Source organism: Argiope bruennichi, chromosome X1 (assembly GCF_947563725.1).
Source record: "Argiope bruennichi chromosome X1, qqArgBrue1.1, whole genome shotgun sequence".
Taxonomy (NCBI): Eukaryota; Metazoa; Arthropoda; class Arachnida; order Araneae; family Araneidae; genus Argiope; species Argiope bruennichi.
Window position 1 is genome coordinate 18466027 of NC_079162.1, and position 13918 is coordinate 18479944.

A 13918-nucleotide genomic window follows, 5' to 3' on the forward strand; every position below is an offset into this window, starting at 1 on the left:
TCCTGAATGCCTTTCAATATGACTCAACAACTCATTGATTCCATATTCGCATGACAATAGTTTTGCGATTTGGTGACTGTCGGTATCATGGAGCGGTAACCCACGCTGTGGATAGCCAACTATCCTGCTTCTACCGAATTTTGACTTACCAGTAGGAATAGATTATTATTACTCGTATCATAATACGATATTCTGAGCAAACTCCATCCTTACAAAGCACTTTCCAAATGAGAAATCCCCTTCACAAATTTTCTTTTATGCTGTGCTTCAGATGTCGTTTCTCCCTCGAGCCATCTAAATGAGCTGAAATGCTAACATTTGCATATCTCAACCTCTTTTTCCTTTTATATGATTTTGACGTTAGTCAGATCATTCCTTCCTGGTGTTGCAATTTTTATGGTCAGCAGTGTACATAACCCTCTATTTGCAGTATCTAAAGAGGTTATACCGGAGCATTTCAGCAAGAATTAGTTGGGATTCGGAGCGAAACAATATCATGATGTACCTTCATCGATTCCTATGCTACTGGGTCTTCTTTTCACGATCCTTAAATGAAAATCCCGCTTATAGCATATAAAGTAATAATCTATAATTGTGATTGAATGAATGACAGGGCACATTTGTTTCCCATTATCCTAATTTTCTACGAAAGACGACAGATTTATTTTTAAATTTGTCGTGACAATTGCTTTTTTAAAATAATTTTTATATTTATTGAGTATGCTTCTTTAGGGTTCAAATTTGGATAAATATTTTTGAATCCTTTTCAAAAAGCGAGCAACCTTTAGAAAATATCTCGTACTCCACTTCGTACGCGCTAGCTGAGCAGCCACCTCGCACCAATCTTTGGAAGAAGAGGATGCTTTATAAGAAATTTCTAGATCCCTATAAACTGATAAAAACTCAAAGAATTGATCAGTTTTCATTTTATTGTTGTGTGCATTTTAAAGAATATTCAATTTAACGAATTTTATAAAATGGTTCTGAATTTTGGTAGACTGAGTACATTGTGTTAACTATTAATATCTATTCTCAGACTGGATAAAAATGGAATATTTTAGTTATCTTCAACTCTTGGGTGCCATACTCAAAGAAGAATTAAAAATATTCATATTATTTTCAAGAATTCATAAATCATACTGAACTAAAAAATAATGGGTAAGTTGCATAGTTTTGAGTTCGCATAAGTATAAAAATGAACTGTAATTATTTTATGTATCGAAGATTCGAAGAATTGTTCCACTGAAATATTCGTTCATAATAATCTTTTTTCGAAAAAGGCTATTTTAATTCTTTTAAACAACTTTTTAGAAAATTGAGTATGTAGCAGAATTTATGCAATTATTGAATAAACCATTACTATATAAATGACGCTATCGTTCACTAGATGAATGAATGAACCAATTTAAAATAACAAGGCTTGATTATTACTTTTTTGTAAATGGCTTGCTGTAAAACATAGAAGTATCGTATAGCTCATTTTTCGTCAAATTTATTGGGAAATTCATTTGGGAAAAACCTTGATATTTTATTGCGACAAAAGCAGTCTAGAAGTTCAGTTCTTGTAAGCCAAACTTAATTCATAATAAAATCTCGCCAAAAACGAATTGCTCATGATACACTTTAGAAATATGGCTACGTAAATGAAACGTCTACATATATAATGGAAACATTTAGAAACTTTTTACGTAAAATGGCACATTTGAGAAATCCGGAAGCTTCGTCTTTCGACTAAGATCCTGTTAGTTTTAATGCTCGATTGAATATTTTTGTTAATTAGTGTTAAAAAAAACACCTTTCTAGTGTTGCAGATATTCGGTAATTTGACTTCTAAACTTTTCTTTTACTTACTTATTTGAACGAATGTACGTATGATTGTAGCTCAATTTAAGTGTAAAATAGGGGAATTGTAAAATCCTCGAACTTAGCTAAAGTTCATTTCAAGTCTCTTGAACTTCGAAAACATTCTTTTGTTTACTGAATAAAAAACCGCATGTTTTTCGCGCAATAAAACAATAAATTCTTGTATTAGGGATCTGATACATCCCCAAATTCAAATTTGCTTATTAATTTCTGCATATCTATTAATAATAAAGGTGAATGTGTGTTGCATTCTAAAAGACGGACCATGTAACCTAATGCTACTGAATTTAGCACATACATAATTTTAAGGTGGTAATGCAACTCCTCGGGCATCTTCTGAAATGTTAACGAGAATTTTTACTTTAAAAGGCTAAATTTCGTGAGTTTTGTGATTTTTTTTTAAATACTGCGTTACAAAAAATTTCTAATGCCAATTTAATAGTCAGGGGAATTTTTCCAAATTTTGGTAACTTTTAAATTTTTATTTCATTAATATGCAACAACGGATTATATTCAGAAATTTAAACCTCTTCGTTATTTCATCAAATATTTACTCGAGTGACTCAAAACGTTGTTGAAAGCTAAAGATTCTGTTTTTCTTCGGAATAGAAGAAATAAGTTTTAGTATAGTAAAAATTAGAAATGCCATCCACGAAGTTACATTTCACTTCATTAGCATGATTTATATGCACAATGAAAAAATGGATTAAAAAATTAAAATAATATGGCAAATTTACATCTCGTAATAGCATGGTATTTTAAGCTTGAATCGTCGATCTAGCCATATTTCATTAGTCAACGCATTCTACTCGAAGTATCTTAATCATTTGATTTGCAGAATAAATGCCAGTTTAAATCTGTTAAAGTGAAAGTTATGCTTTTGAATTAATGAGTAAAATTGCACTTTTTACATTAGATTTATGTTGGCTAAAGCATGCGATTGAAATATAACTAAACAAACTCTTGAGTTTTATTGCAGCATATAAGCATTGTTACTATTTTTAAAAGTTGAATAAGTTAAATGCACACAAATAAAATTATCACTGAATAGTTAATTTTTAAATTTCTGTAAAGTTAGCTTCTCATCATAATTTCTGGAGTTCTCAAGGGAAATTTTCTATTTCTAGAAATTTTTGGTGGGAATTTAATTTTTTAAAATCAAAAATTTTTTGTAAAAGTGAATCTCTCTCGTGTAATGCTATTTCTCGAAAATAACTATTTACCAAAATTGACAGCTTCAGGTTCAAATCTTTGTCTAAAGAACATTATAGTCTGTACGTAATGCCCCTCGCTATTCATGGTAAGGTTGTCTTGAAAGGACAATTTTTTAATAGTGTCGAAGTGTAGCGTATAAATTTCAACAGTGCAAGCTTCTAATAATCCGAAATAATGAATTGAACGTCATAAGGTTTACTGAGAACAATTGCTTGAACATGGCTTTGGCGCCGTGGGGCCACCAATGACCAGCGCACCAAGATTTCTTGAAATGCATAATTTGAACAAATGCCAATAATTCTCGATTCACATTGTTACTAAAATGGGTTAAACAATAAATGCAGCGTAAAACATAAAAGTAGGTTCATTTATACTTAAAATATAGGCTCACAGCTTTTGCATCCCTAGTTGATTTGAATTTTAATAGCACATTTTGCAAAATTGCCAGTTTTAATTTCGTGTCGTATTTTTCTTGGAAATCTTTCATGTGGTGAAATGCAAATTTTTAATTTTCACTATCATAACATCTTGTGAACACACTTAAAGCCTCGGGGGATCACAGGCGATTCTTTTGAAATAAAATCATTAAAATGATTATACGTGCTTTCTTAGTTGTAGGTAACACTTCAGCTTTATATTTTTCGCATAATAAACTTATTGCCCTACCACGGGAAAAACCTTAACTTGCAAGGCTTTCAGTGTCTTATAAAACATTTAAAAACCTATTTGTACGGCAATCTTTCTATTGTAACATTAATTCAAGCTGAATAAGGTACGTTCCTTCATTTTACCCATAATTATAATAAAAGCATAAAACTATGTTAAGGCAAGCTCTTGTTCTGCCATGTAACGAGGCCCTCACTTATTTTAATGATATTCTATTGCGTATGTAGTATAGATTGTGCATCATTGTTTGACGCAGTTTATATAATTCTGGTCCTTTTGCCATAAAAATCATTATTTCTGATTATAAAGTGACTTAATAGAATTGACAATAACGAATTCCATCCTTAACAGTATTTTTGGTTGCCTAGATTAATGAAATTAGAACCTCGCTGAATGACCATAATTCCCTCAAATCTTATTCGCGATGTGAATTATTCATTAAGCGTGGGAAATCGATATAAAGTAGAATAACGCATCCCATTTCCTAAAAAGAAATAATTCTTAATTTATCGTAAATCACGTCAAGATAACCATAATTTCTCTTTCAGGTCTTTTCACAATAATCTCGACTGCAATGTGAAAGCGACACCTGCATCTTTATGCTCGACTCTCCTTATGTGATGGACTGTATATTTTGAAGCTATCGCCGTTGCAAGTGTCATTCTTCCAACTTTTCGATTCAAAATTTAATACTAGTTCCAAGATTTGAGAAAAGAACACCATTACTATAGTGTTGGGCTCTTTTGGATGGAGGGCGATATTTTCTCCTGAATTTCCTGCTTTCGCATCGCATTGGACTAACCAGGTATGTCTATATAATTGTGGTGCCCTAGCTGCTTGGAGGTTACTTGTGTCGAATATTCGGATATTAATTCTTCCCTATTCCTTCAGAATACTAGAAGTTTAGATTTTAGTTCTTCCGTGAATTTGAGGTGTCGAAAACGTTTTAAAGGAACAGTCTAGAATACAGAGAAATCGAATACCTGCACAAAAACGAATAAATCTCAAATACTCTCAAACCTGTCAATAAGTGCATCTCAAACTAAACGGAAGTTAAATATTTTTCTGATACAATAATCTATTAAGAAGTTCAAGATAAATTTTCCAAAATGAACCTCTCAAACTAGTTTGGTTTCATTTTCGCGATTGTTAATTTAGAGATCAGCTCGTCTAAATATTGATTGTAATTTTGTCAAGCCATTCAAGTTCCGCTGGAGCTTTATTTGGGGGTATTTCGAAGTTGTATAGACTACTTAATCGAGCTCGTTGAAGATTCTTGAAATTTCTTCCCAATAGCGTTTACTTTTTTCAGTCGGTATATTCTAAAGTAATCAAATTTCTGATTTCAGGCTGTTATTCAAACTTCAATTTATGAATTGATGTGACAAATTTCGTATTGCGAAATACAAATCAAATTCTTAAAGTAGGGAAATTTAGGTCAAAATATCTAACTACTCAATAAAGAGGCAAACCCGTTTCGAATAAAGTTGCAGTTAATTCTTGATGTTCGAGTTTTTATCAAATGCAAGATGAACCAAGATAAGAATAAACTGTTAGTTCAGATACTAAAAATAAAAGCATCATGGCCTACTAATTTTTGAAGCTATAGATCGATGAATTTGGAGAAATTACATGCCAAATACAAACATTTCAGAGATCGAGGTTAAAATTTACATTATGTAAACGAAATTTTTCTAGTTAAAGTGAATTGGATGAAGTCGGAATGACGAAATTTTTTTGAAGTGATTAGTTTTTAATTAGAGTGGTAATGGAAAATCTAAGGATATCGGAAAATTAATGACATTCTAATTTTACTATCCATTCCAAAGGATGTTAAACGACGTCATTTTTTAATTAAGCCTGAAGTACTCCTCTCTAATTGGCATTTAGACACCATATTTCGTACTGAAGTTGCCGATTAGTACCCTAAACATTCCCTTGCTCTTTGAAATAATTCTTTGTTTAGGTTTTTATCATTAACAAGGTTCATATAAAAATTCTTTTGCTTTTCTATATTAATCTGTCATTATTCTTAATCTTTGCTTATTTTAACGTCCTTCGTGTAATTTAGATTAATGGGATAAATCAATTTTACATTTGGTATTTCTACATTTCAATTGTATCCTTTAAGGAGTGCCATTTAATTAGCATTATCTAACTTCATTGTTTAGTATTATCTTTATTTAAATCGCCAAAATTTTGAACAAATCGCATGCTCCGTTTCTATTCTGCTTCAACTCAACGAGTTAATCAGAACTATCATAAAAACCGTTAGATTCGGTATTTTTAAATTCAGTTTTTAATTTTAGTGCAAAATATTTGATCTTCGCGGAGCAATGAGGATACTGACATGCATTCTAGTATCAGGTTGAGATGCATTATGCGAATCGGAAAATTCCCTAGTGATGTGTATAACGAAATTCTTATGTACGAGCATGATTCACGGAATGCAATTAACGTACTTTGTTTTGGGAGTTGGAGTGGGTGCGGAGTCTAATTTGTGCAATGTTTCATTAGGCAGTGGGTGGAGTGACAGCTTTGTGGAATTTGAAAATAGTCAATGTGTGATAAAGTATGCAAGCTACTTCACCACGCTTTATGGACAAGACATTGTCTTGATAAACTAGTCGTGATATCGGATATTGCACGTAGTATTGAGAGTTGGTGTTAGCGGAGTAATGTGTTTGTAGGCGTGAGAATTATGGACTATGGATGGGGATGGCGGTGTGGATATTTACTAGTACCGTGGATTGGAGGTAGAGCAGAAGGTGTGAGTAATGAGCGCTTGAGCTGTGGTTTCTGGGGTTGGTGTTGGGAGGCGTGGGCAATGCCTGTGTGTGAGTTGTGATTTTGAGGTTGGTGTTGGGAGGCGTGGGCAATGCCTGTGTGTGAGTTGTGATTTTGAGGATGGTGTTGGGAGGCGTGGGCAATGCCTGTGTGTGAGTTGTGATTTTGAGGTTGGTGTTGGGAGGCGTGGGCAATGCCTGTGTGTGAGTTGTGATTTTGAGGGTGGTGTTGGGAGGCGTGGGCAATGCCTGTGTGTGAGTTGTGATTTTGAGGGTGGTGTTGGGAGGCGTGGGCAATGACTGTGTGTGAAAGAAAACGGGGCCGCAACGGTGTATTGTACAAGAATTTTCTAATTCTAATTATTCTCCACTCCTTGATTTCCCGTTTACGACCATTATTCCGATAGAAAGTGGGATATAGATGTTGAGAAGCTTGAAACGTTGCTTAGAAGTAGGAAAATAAGGCAAGAATGCTTAACAGAATGATTAGGCGACTCCGAAATAAGTTTAACGTTAAACCAGGCCTTCCTTGGTACTTTTCAAAATCATTTGGATTTGAATCCCATAAACGTGACAGCTATATATGTATATCTGACAGAATAATCCTCTTTTAGTTTCCACTTTACGTAGGAATAAGCTCGAACCGGATTGAATAATAACAGATAAATCGATTGTTCTGATGCTGTTCGTTTTGTGGTATTTCGGAGAATCTCTTATTAGAACTGCTCAAATCGGCAATTAAAACGCATTATGATTTTAATGAATAATTGAAATTCTTCATGGTATAAATATCGACAAATGGCACTTGAATAACATATATTCCATATATAACATATTAACAGAATATATTCGAATTCATATTGCGGTGAAATTAGATATTTGATTTCCAGAGTCTTTGGTTTACTGCGTTTTCTTTAGGATTGAGCTCAATATAAAAATGTATTGGTTCGTTAAAAAAAATGTAATTCCTTGAAATGCCTTATGTAAACTTTAGATATTTTATTCCGAATTACATTTACTTATTTGAGTGGCAATAAAAAAATTGTTTGTGTCTTGAAAATTAATTTATTCCAAAATTTCTACATCTCTTTTAAAAGCTGCCCTTTTTTTTAATTTTAGCTCGCAGTTCTTGCCATCTTGGACAGTATTAATTTCGTATACTTAATCTTTAATAATGAAGCATTTCGTTCTTCTAACCACCCTTACCACTCCCCTCCCCTCCCCCCTCAATCTTCAAATTAAAATCAACATATATTGTGAACACTAATATTATGGATGCCTTTCTTTTCTTTCTGTATGAATTTATTCTCCTAGTTAACCTTACAACATTGCACCTAGTACGGGAAAAATTCATTCAATTCGTGCTCGCGTATCAATTAATCCTTAAGAGATTAGATATTTTTGAGGTGCATTAAAGTATAATTTCTACTGAATAAAGTATCAGTCTATTTGAACAACCACAAGTCCAGAAATTAGAAATTTAGTTTGTTCTATAGCAAAATTCGAAAACAGAAGTTGGAACCATATCATTCGTGTATTAAATGCGGATGAATTCTAATTACCTCTTTGAATTGAATGAAAGGAAGTAAGCGGCTAGATCAGGGAAAGGAAAAGGTTTAGAATTGTAATCGAATTAAGAATTGGAGATATTGTCTTTTAATGCAGCCATTTTGAATATATATGAAATTAGGCAAATTTCGTATTGCATTTCTCTATCCTTTGATGCATAAAAAATAACTTATCCTTTTCATAAAGCTTAAAAAATGTCGGTACAACTTTAAGGCAAGAGGTTGCTCCATTCGAGACCAAATTTTTTATTAAAAAAGTAAGCGCGGGATAATCTTTAATTTTTAAGTTTTGGAAGACGTTGAACTAAACGCTAAACTGCTAGCTGCCCATTCGTATATTTTTAAACTTTAGGAAAGCTTCTTAGACGCATTGAAATCTGAACTTTTGGCGTTTTGATTGAATACGGAAGAAATAATCTTTGGATATTCTACACAAATGGCTTTCATGTGACGAAAGTGCCATAATTATATGGATTTTACCGAGTATAGTCTAATGATAGAGGAAAGAGCCAAAGCGATTGCTTTCTTGTGCCGTTTCCGAAAATATGCTGAATGAATATTTAATTTGATAAGTTTCTGGGGTTAAAATAAACTTGGAGATCATTAAACTGCCTCACTCATACCAGGAAGCTTGTTTTGGATTCGTCCGATTTTCCACTCATTTAAAAGAAATGGAACCTCACCGAAAATATCAATGAAACAAATATTGTAGTTATTAGAGCAGCTCTCTGTAGACTCTTCAGATGTTTGTTGGAGCAATGAAACGCCTTTCCCCATATGTCGATTGACTGCCTTCTTATCTCTTGGGGAAAATTGTGTTGATAGCAGGCATCTGGATGGCCAGGGGACTTTCTCTCGGTTCCGTAAAGAAGTAATATCGGTAAGTTATGCTATTTATAATTGTCGTATCGAAATGAAAATTAGATACAATAATTTATCAATGGTAATTAGAGCTGTAAAATGCACTTCATTTCATTAGTTTTTCATAGGGTGGACAACTTCCCTGTGTCCATGCCGCTTTGTTTGACAAAGGCCCGACGTCAATCGCCAGTACTGTTTTCTCAGTTCCATGTAAATACTATCCATCTGCACCAATGCTTCATACGAGGAAGTATTCTCTTAAGGTGATATCAAAGTACAAGAAATTCAAGGACACAGTAAGTTTGCAAATTATATTGATAAAACTAACAAAGCGGCATGGCGTTTGGAAACCAGCTGTATTCGGTTCGTCTCGAAAGTAAGCTTTCTGGAAGCTGCAAAGAGAAGTGAAACTTCCGGGAAACATTTATTAAAATGTGACCTTTTGAACCATCTCCAACGTAAGAACTACCGGTATTGAAATAAATGTTATACTAGGATAGTTATTTGCATATCATCACTTGAGTAGTACAGGGCCAGGAACTCGCAAATCATTGATTCTTACACGTACCTGAACTAAGAGAAACTTACTTTCTAGAATGAATAAATGTATTAATACTTATAAAGGTTCGAAAAACTGATTTTTTTTTAAGTTGCAGTTAATAAACATGCTTCTTGGTAAGAGTTTCAAATTCGTTTTCCTATTTTTCAAATATCTAAATATAACATTCCATAAAATTTGAAATTCAACCGTCCAAAATAAAAATAGAATGTTCCTTTAAATGAAATTTCATATAATTTGCCACTAATCATTTTGTGGGTCACTTTAAAGACTTCTAGAATTTAGTGAATAAACTTATTAATTAGAATCTGCAATTATACTTAACGGCAATTAACAAATTAGATGCAAGACTTATTTTCCTATATACGCTTATAGCTGTCGGAAAAGATTTGGAAGTATTTAAGACCAAATACTTAGATTAATTGTTTAACAAATGTATTTCAAATACTGCTAATAACTTAATTTTTTAAAAGAAAAAATTAACAGAGGTGAGCCTTGGGAGTTCTTGATTAATACGGGAAACTTTTTAATTTCTGTCAATGAAGTTGCATGCAAATTATCAGATTTTAGTTTTTGATGTAGATGAGAGCAAATGTAAAATGCATATTCTTGCATATTATAGTATTCTTGATAATTTCATATTTAATTACTATTAATTTCTTTTCAGATGTTGAAAGGTTTTGAAGCAAGTGATCACGGCACAACAGATAATATTGAATTTCAACAAACGCATATTCGAATTCGCTAAGCTTAAAGTATCAACTTTGTACAAAAGTTACCGGAATTTAAAAAATAACCTGCACAGTGGGTTGAAATAGAAAAAATGTCTAATACCTGCATATTCCAGGAAAATGGCTTCTAAGTGACGAGTCTGAATTACGTTGATTTCTCAGTCTGAGGTAAGGGGGAAAACCACGGCCATTACTACTTACGCTTTTTCAAGAGATGAACAGAAAAAACGAATGCGAATTTCAGTTTTTAGAGTTATAGCAAAAACATTGGAGATAATATTAATTTAAACTACTTTAATTATACCTGAAAGTATTCTGACGGAATTCTTTGTGTTTACTCATGATGGAACGTCTTATGAATCGAAAGAGGCAGAATATCTTGCAATTGATATTGGAGCAGCGCATTTTACAAAGAATACATTAGTCCATTTAATTGAACGACGGCTTATTACCACTCTTCATCTGTGCAGTGGATACCTTCGACTCCAGCCGCAAATTCTAAATATGGGAGATGTCTGGATTGACGGGAAAAATGGTACTGAAGTGATATCGGTAAGTTGCAAGAATTATAACCGTCAAATAGAATTGAAAATTGTATCCAAACGCTTTTGATTATGAAATAATTCGTCTATAAAAAAAAGTTCTTATTTCATTAGATATTCATAGGTCAGACAGCTTAAGACCATTATGGATGCATTTTTCTTGGATAAATGTGCAGTCACCATCAGTAATACTGCTTTCTTGGTTCCAAACACAAGACATCAATACTCTTCATTTTCCTTAAGATGATTTGAAGTATCACATTTTCATGGTAAGTTCTTGATTCATTATACTAAAATTATCAGAATAGCATGATATTCGGAAACTATATTTCGACAGTCTAGAAAGCCTTTCGAAGGCCCAAAAAAATACATAAGCCATAGTTTCATGGAAATGTTGATGTTTTAGCTGCCTCTAAACATAAGAACCGAATTACCGTTCGTGTTGTATTGGGGAAATCAATTTCTGTAGATGTTGAAGTAATTCATTGCCCAAAGAGTTGGCCTATGTATGCTTTCTTGTCAATAGGGAAATGTATGGTGAAACCTTTTCAGACATGTGCCTATGAAAGATAAACAAAAAATGTTTCTGCGTAATTTTGTCATCTCTCCGCTGTAGTTATTTTTGGGGCCAAACCAAACGCATTGCAGTTGATATTTAAAATTCTTAATCCTTCATTAATAGCAGTTACCAGGATATAATAATTAGTAAGGCGAACTTGTTTGATTTTCAAGTATATAAACTACAATCTAGGAAATTCATTTGCAATCTCTATGAAAGAAATTGTGCTCATTTCTCAACCTCGAGCCTGTTTATTTTCTCCTATGAAAGGATGTGTTCGTTTTTGGCGCTTTTAACCGGTTCTGTGAAAGTTTCGAGAGCCTGGCAAAATCTACCGCATTCTAAAATCTAAATGGCTATTGAACGCTATTAAAGCATTCATTTGCCATTTCTAACTTTCATAGAGAAGAAACACTCGTGTGTCTCGGAAGATTCTGGAATAATAAAAATACTTATTTTAAAATTGCATTAAAATGGTTGGTTACATTTTCTTAATCCTAACTGTTGGTGGGAAAAAATCCTAGATGTAGATTCTGTTTCTATCGATAGCAATTAAACAATTTTTTCTTCAGATTATTGGAGTGGATTTAAAGATATTATATTCTGGCATTTAATGGCATTCTCGAAAATTTGATTTAATCTTTTCAGATGTCTACATGTTTTAACCCAAGTGATCACGGCACAAGACACCATTTGGAGCTTTCAACCTTGCAATTCAGAGCCTTTTCAATGGAAAATATGGAGATCCAATTTATGCAGTTGAGTTTGTAAAATTCATTTTGGCTTCGCCTAAATTTATGTTTGTGTCAAAGTGAATACATAAATGGTCTGCACAGCCGAAATGCGATTATGTATGTAATCAAAATTACTTGAGGATATCAATATATCTTTGAAATATTTTATTCTATTCTAAAAGCAAGATGCTGAATATTTATTTTTTCGACCTTTGCAAAGCTTTAAGTGTGCAATATCTTATTCAAAACAAGCGTTTGGCAATTCAATCATTATTTCAAAATTGTCTGGAAACTTATTCTTATGCCAACTTCAAAATATTGATCATTCCCTTCAATTGTAATATTTGATTTTTTTTAATCTTTGTTTTTAAAAGGCTTATTTCTCAATCTACATTGATGAAATGGTTTTTAATATTGATAACTTAAAATTTGGTAGTGTATTTAATTTTGCTAGTAATCTAAATCAACTTTCCAACAAGACTGGATGTTTCGTTTACATTTCAGATAAAATTGGCTTTAAAATTTCTGTATGGTTATTAATCTCTTATTATAGCTCAACAAGTTGACAAGCAGAGCTCTCATTGATCCAGCAATATAGACAAGAATAGCAATTATTATGAAATTTAAAAAAAAAAAATTCATTTGCATAATGCATTACTTCATTGTGAGTGGAAAATGAATTTTTTTCGCCATTAGATGATTTAAGATTATTTTTAATCCGATTACCATAGCAAAATTTAAAAAATGTAAATGTTTTTGTAAACCAATCTCGTTTTTCACTTTACCTACATATTTCTCAATTAGTCTTTTGGTATCATTTTGTACTGAATGCCAATGCTTGTGAAAACAATTTCATGATCTTGTTCATTTAGAACTCGCTTTGATTATAAAATGAGTTATCAAATAATTCAATATGTTCTTATGACCATATGTATACGATTCTTAATATATTAAGGAATTTTGCATTTCATAATCCTGATATTCGCCTTTCAAATATTTGTTAATTTTCCAAAATATTTTATGCTTAATTTCAGTTATGTTTTCCCAAAATATCTAAATTTAAAACGGAATTTTGGTCTAAAGTAAACTCGGCAAGTTATGAAATTTGCTGTAATAACTGTCATATGCATGTTCGACTAATTTAAAATATACGAATAGTAACTCTTGTCAAGAAAAATGTCTGTGTATGGAAGATAAATCAAAACGTACAGTTAGCATGCATGTTTGTCTTATATTGTATGAAATTTCGAAAATATTTTCAATAAATATTAATCGCAGGTCGTGTATTTATGCACATAAAACAGCTCCTCATTTTGAGATTTTATGGTTATATTATAAATTTGATTATACTTCTGAAACTATAAATATTCTAAAATTATAAAATAAACTTTCAGCTTCTTTTCATTACCTTTTAATATGCGAATTTCGTAATGCATTGCATGAATTGTTTCTGAATCAAAATTTAGAAAAGGAGATTTTAAATTAATAACCATTGGCATTAATACTTCAGATTTTTTTACCGTAGTCTGTGTAGATATATTAAATCTGTTCGTTGCATCCATTTGAACTTATTTTTTAATTAAAATTTTATTTGCTACTGTAACTATTACTATTTTAAATTTAAGATTATTGGCAAATTTTAAAATTCTAATTAACTCGCTACTTCGGCTTTTAATTTTATGTAAGTTTGCATTCACGGATAAAGCATACTTTGATTGGCTCGGCCGGCCAGCCAATCAAAATATCTTTTGATTCTCAGAAAGCATTTGATCATCGTGCCTGATCATCACGGTGATCAATATGCTTTTAGAGAAAATACGATGCTCTTTAATGA

General features: G+C 32.2%; 1 long non-coding RNA gene across 1 annotated transcript; it reads left to right on the forward strand.

Moving 5' to 3' along the window:
* The first annotated feature begins 9092 nt into the window (after window positions 1-9092).
* LOC129959004 (uncharacterized) lies at window positions 9093-12339 on the forward strand. The gene is made up of 4 exons (XR_008783371.1): window positions 9093-9255; window positions 10186-10801; window positions 10906-11060; window positions 11999-12339. It is a non-coding gene; the product is annotated as an uncharacterized LOC129959004 (long non-coding RNA).
* The last annotated feature ends 1579 nt before the right edge of the window (window positions 12340-13918 follow it).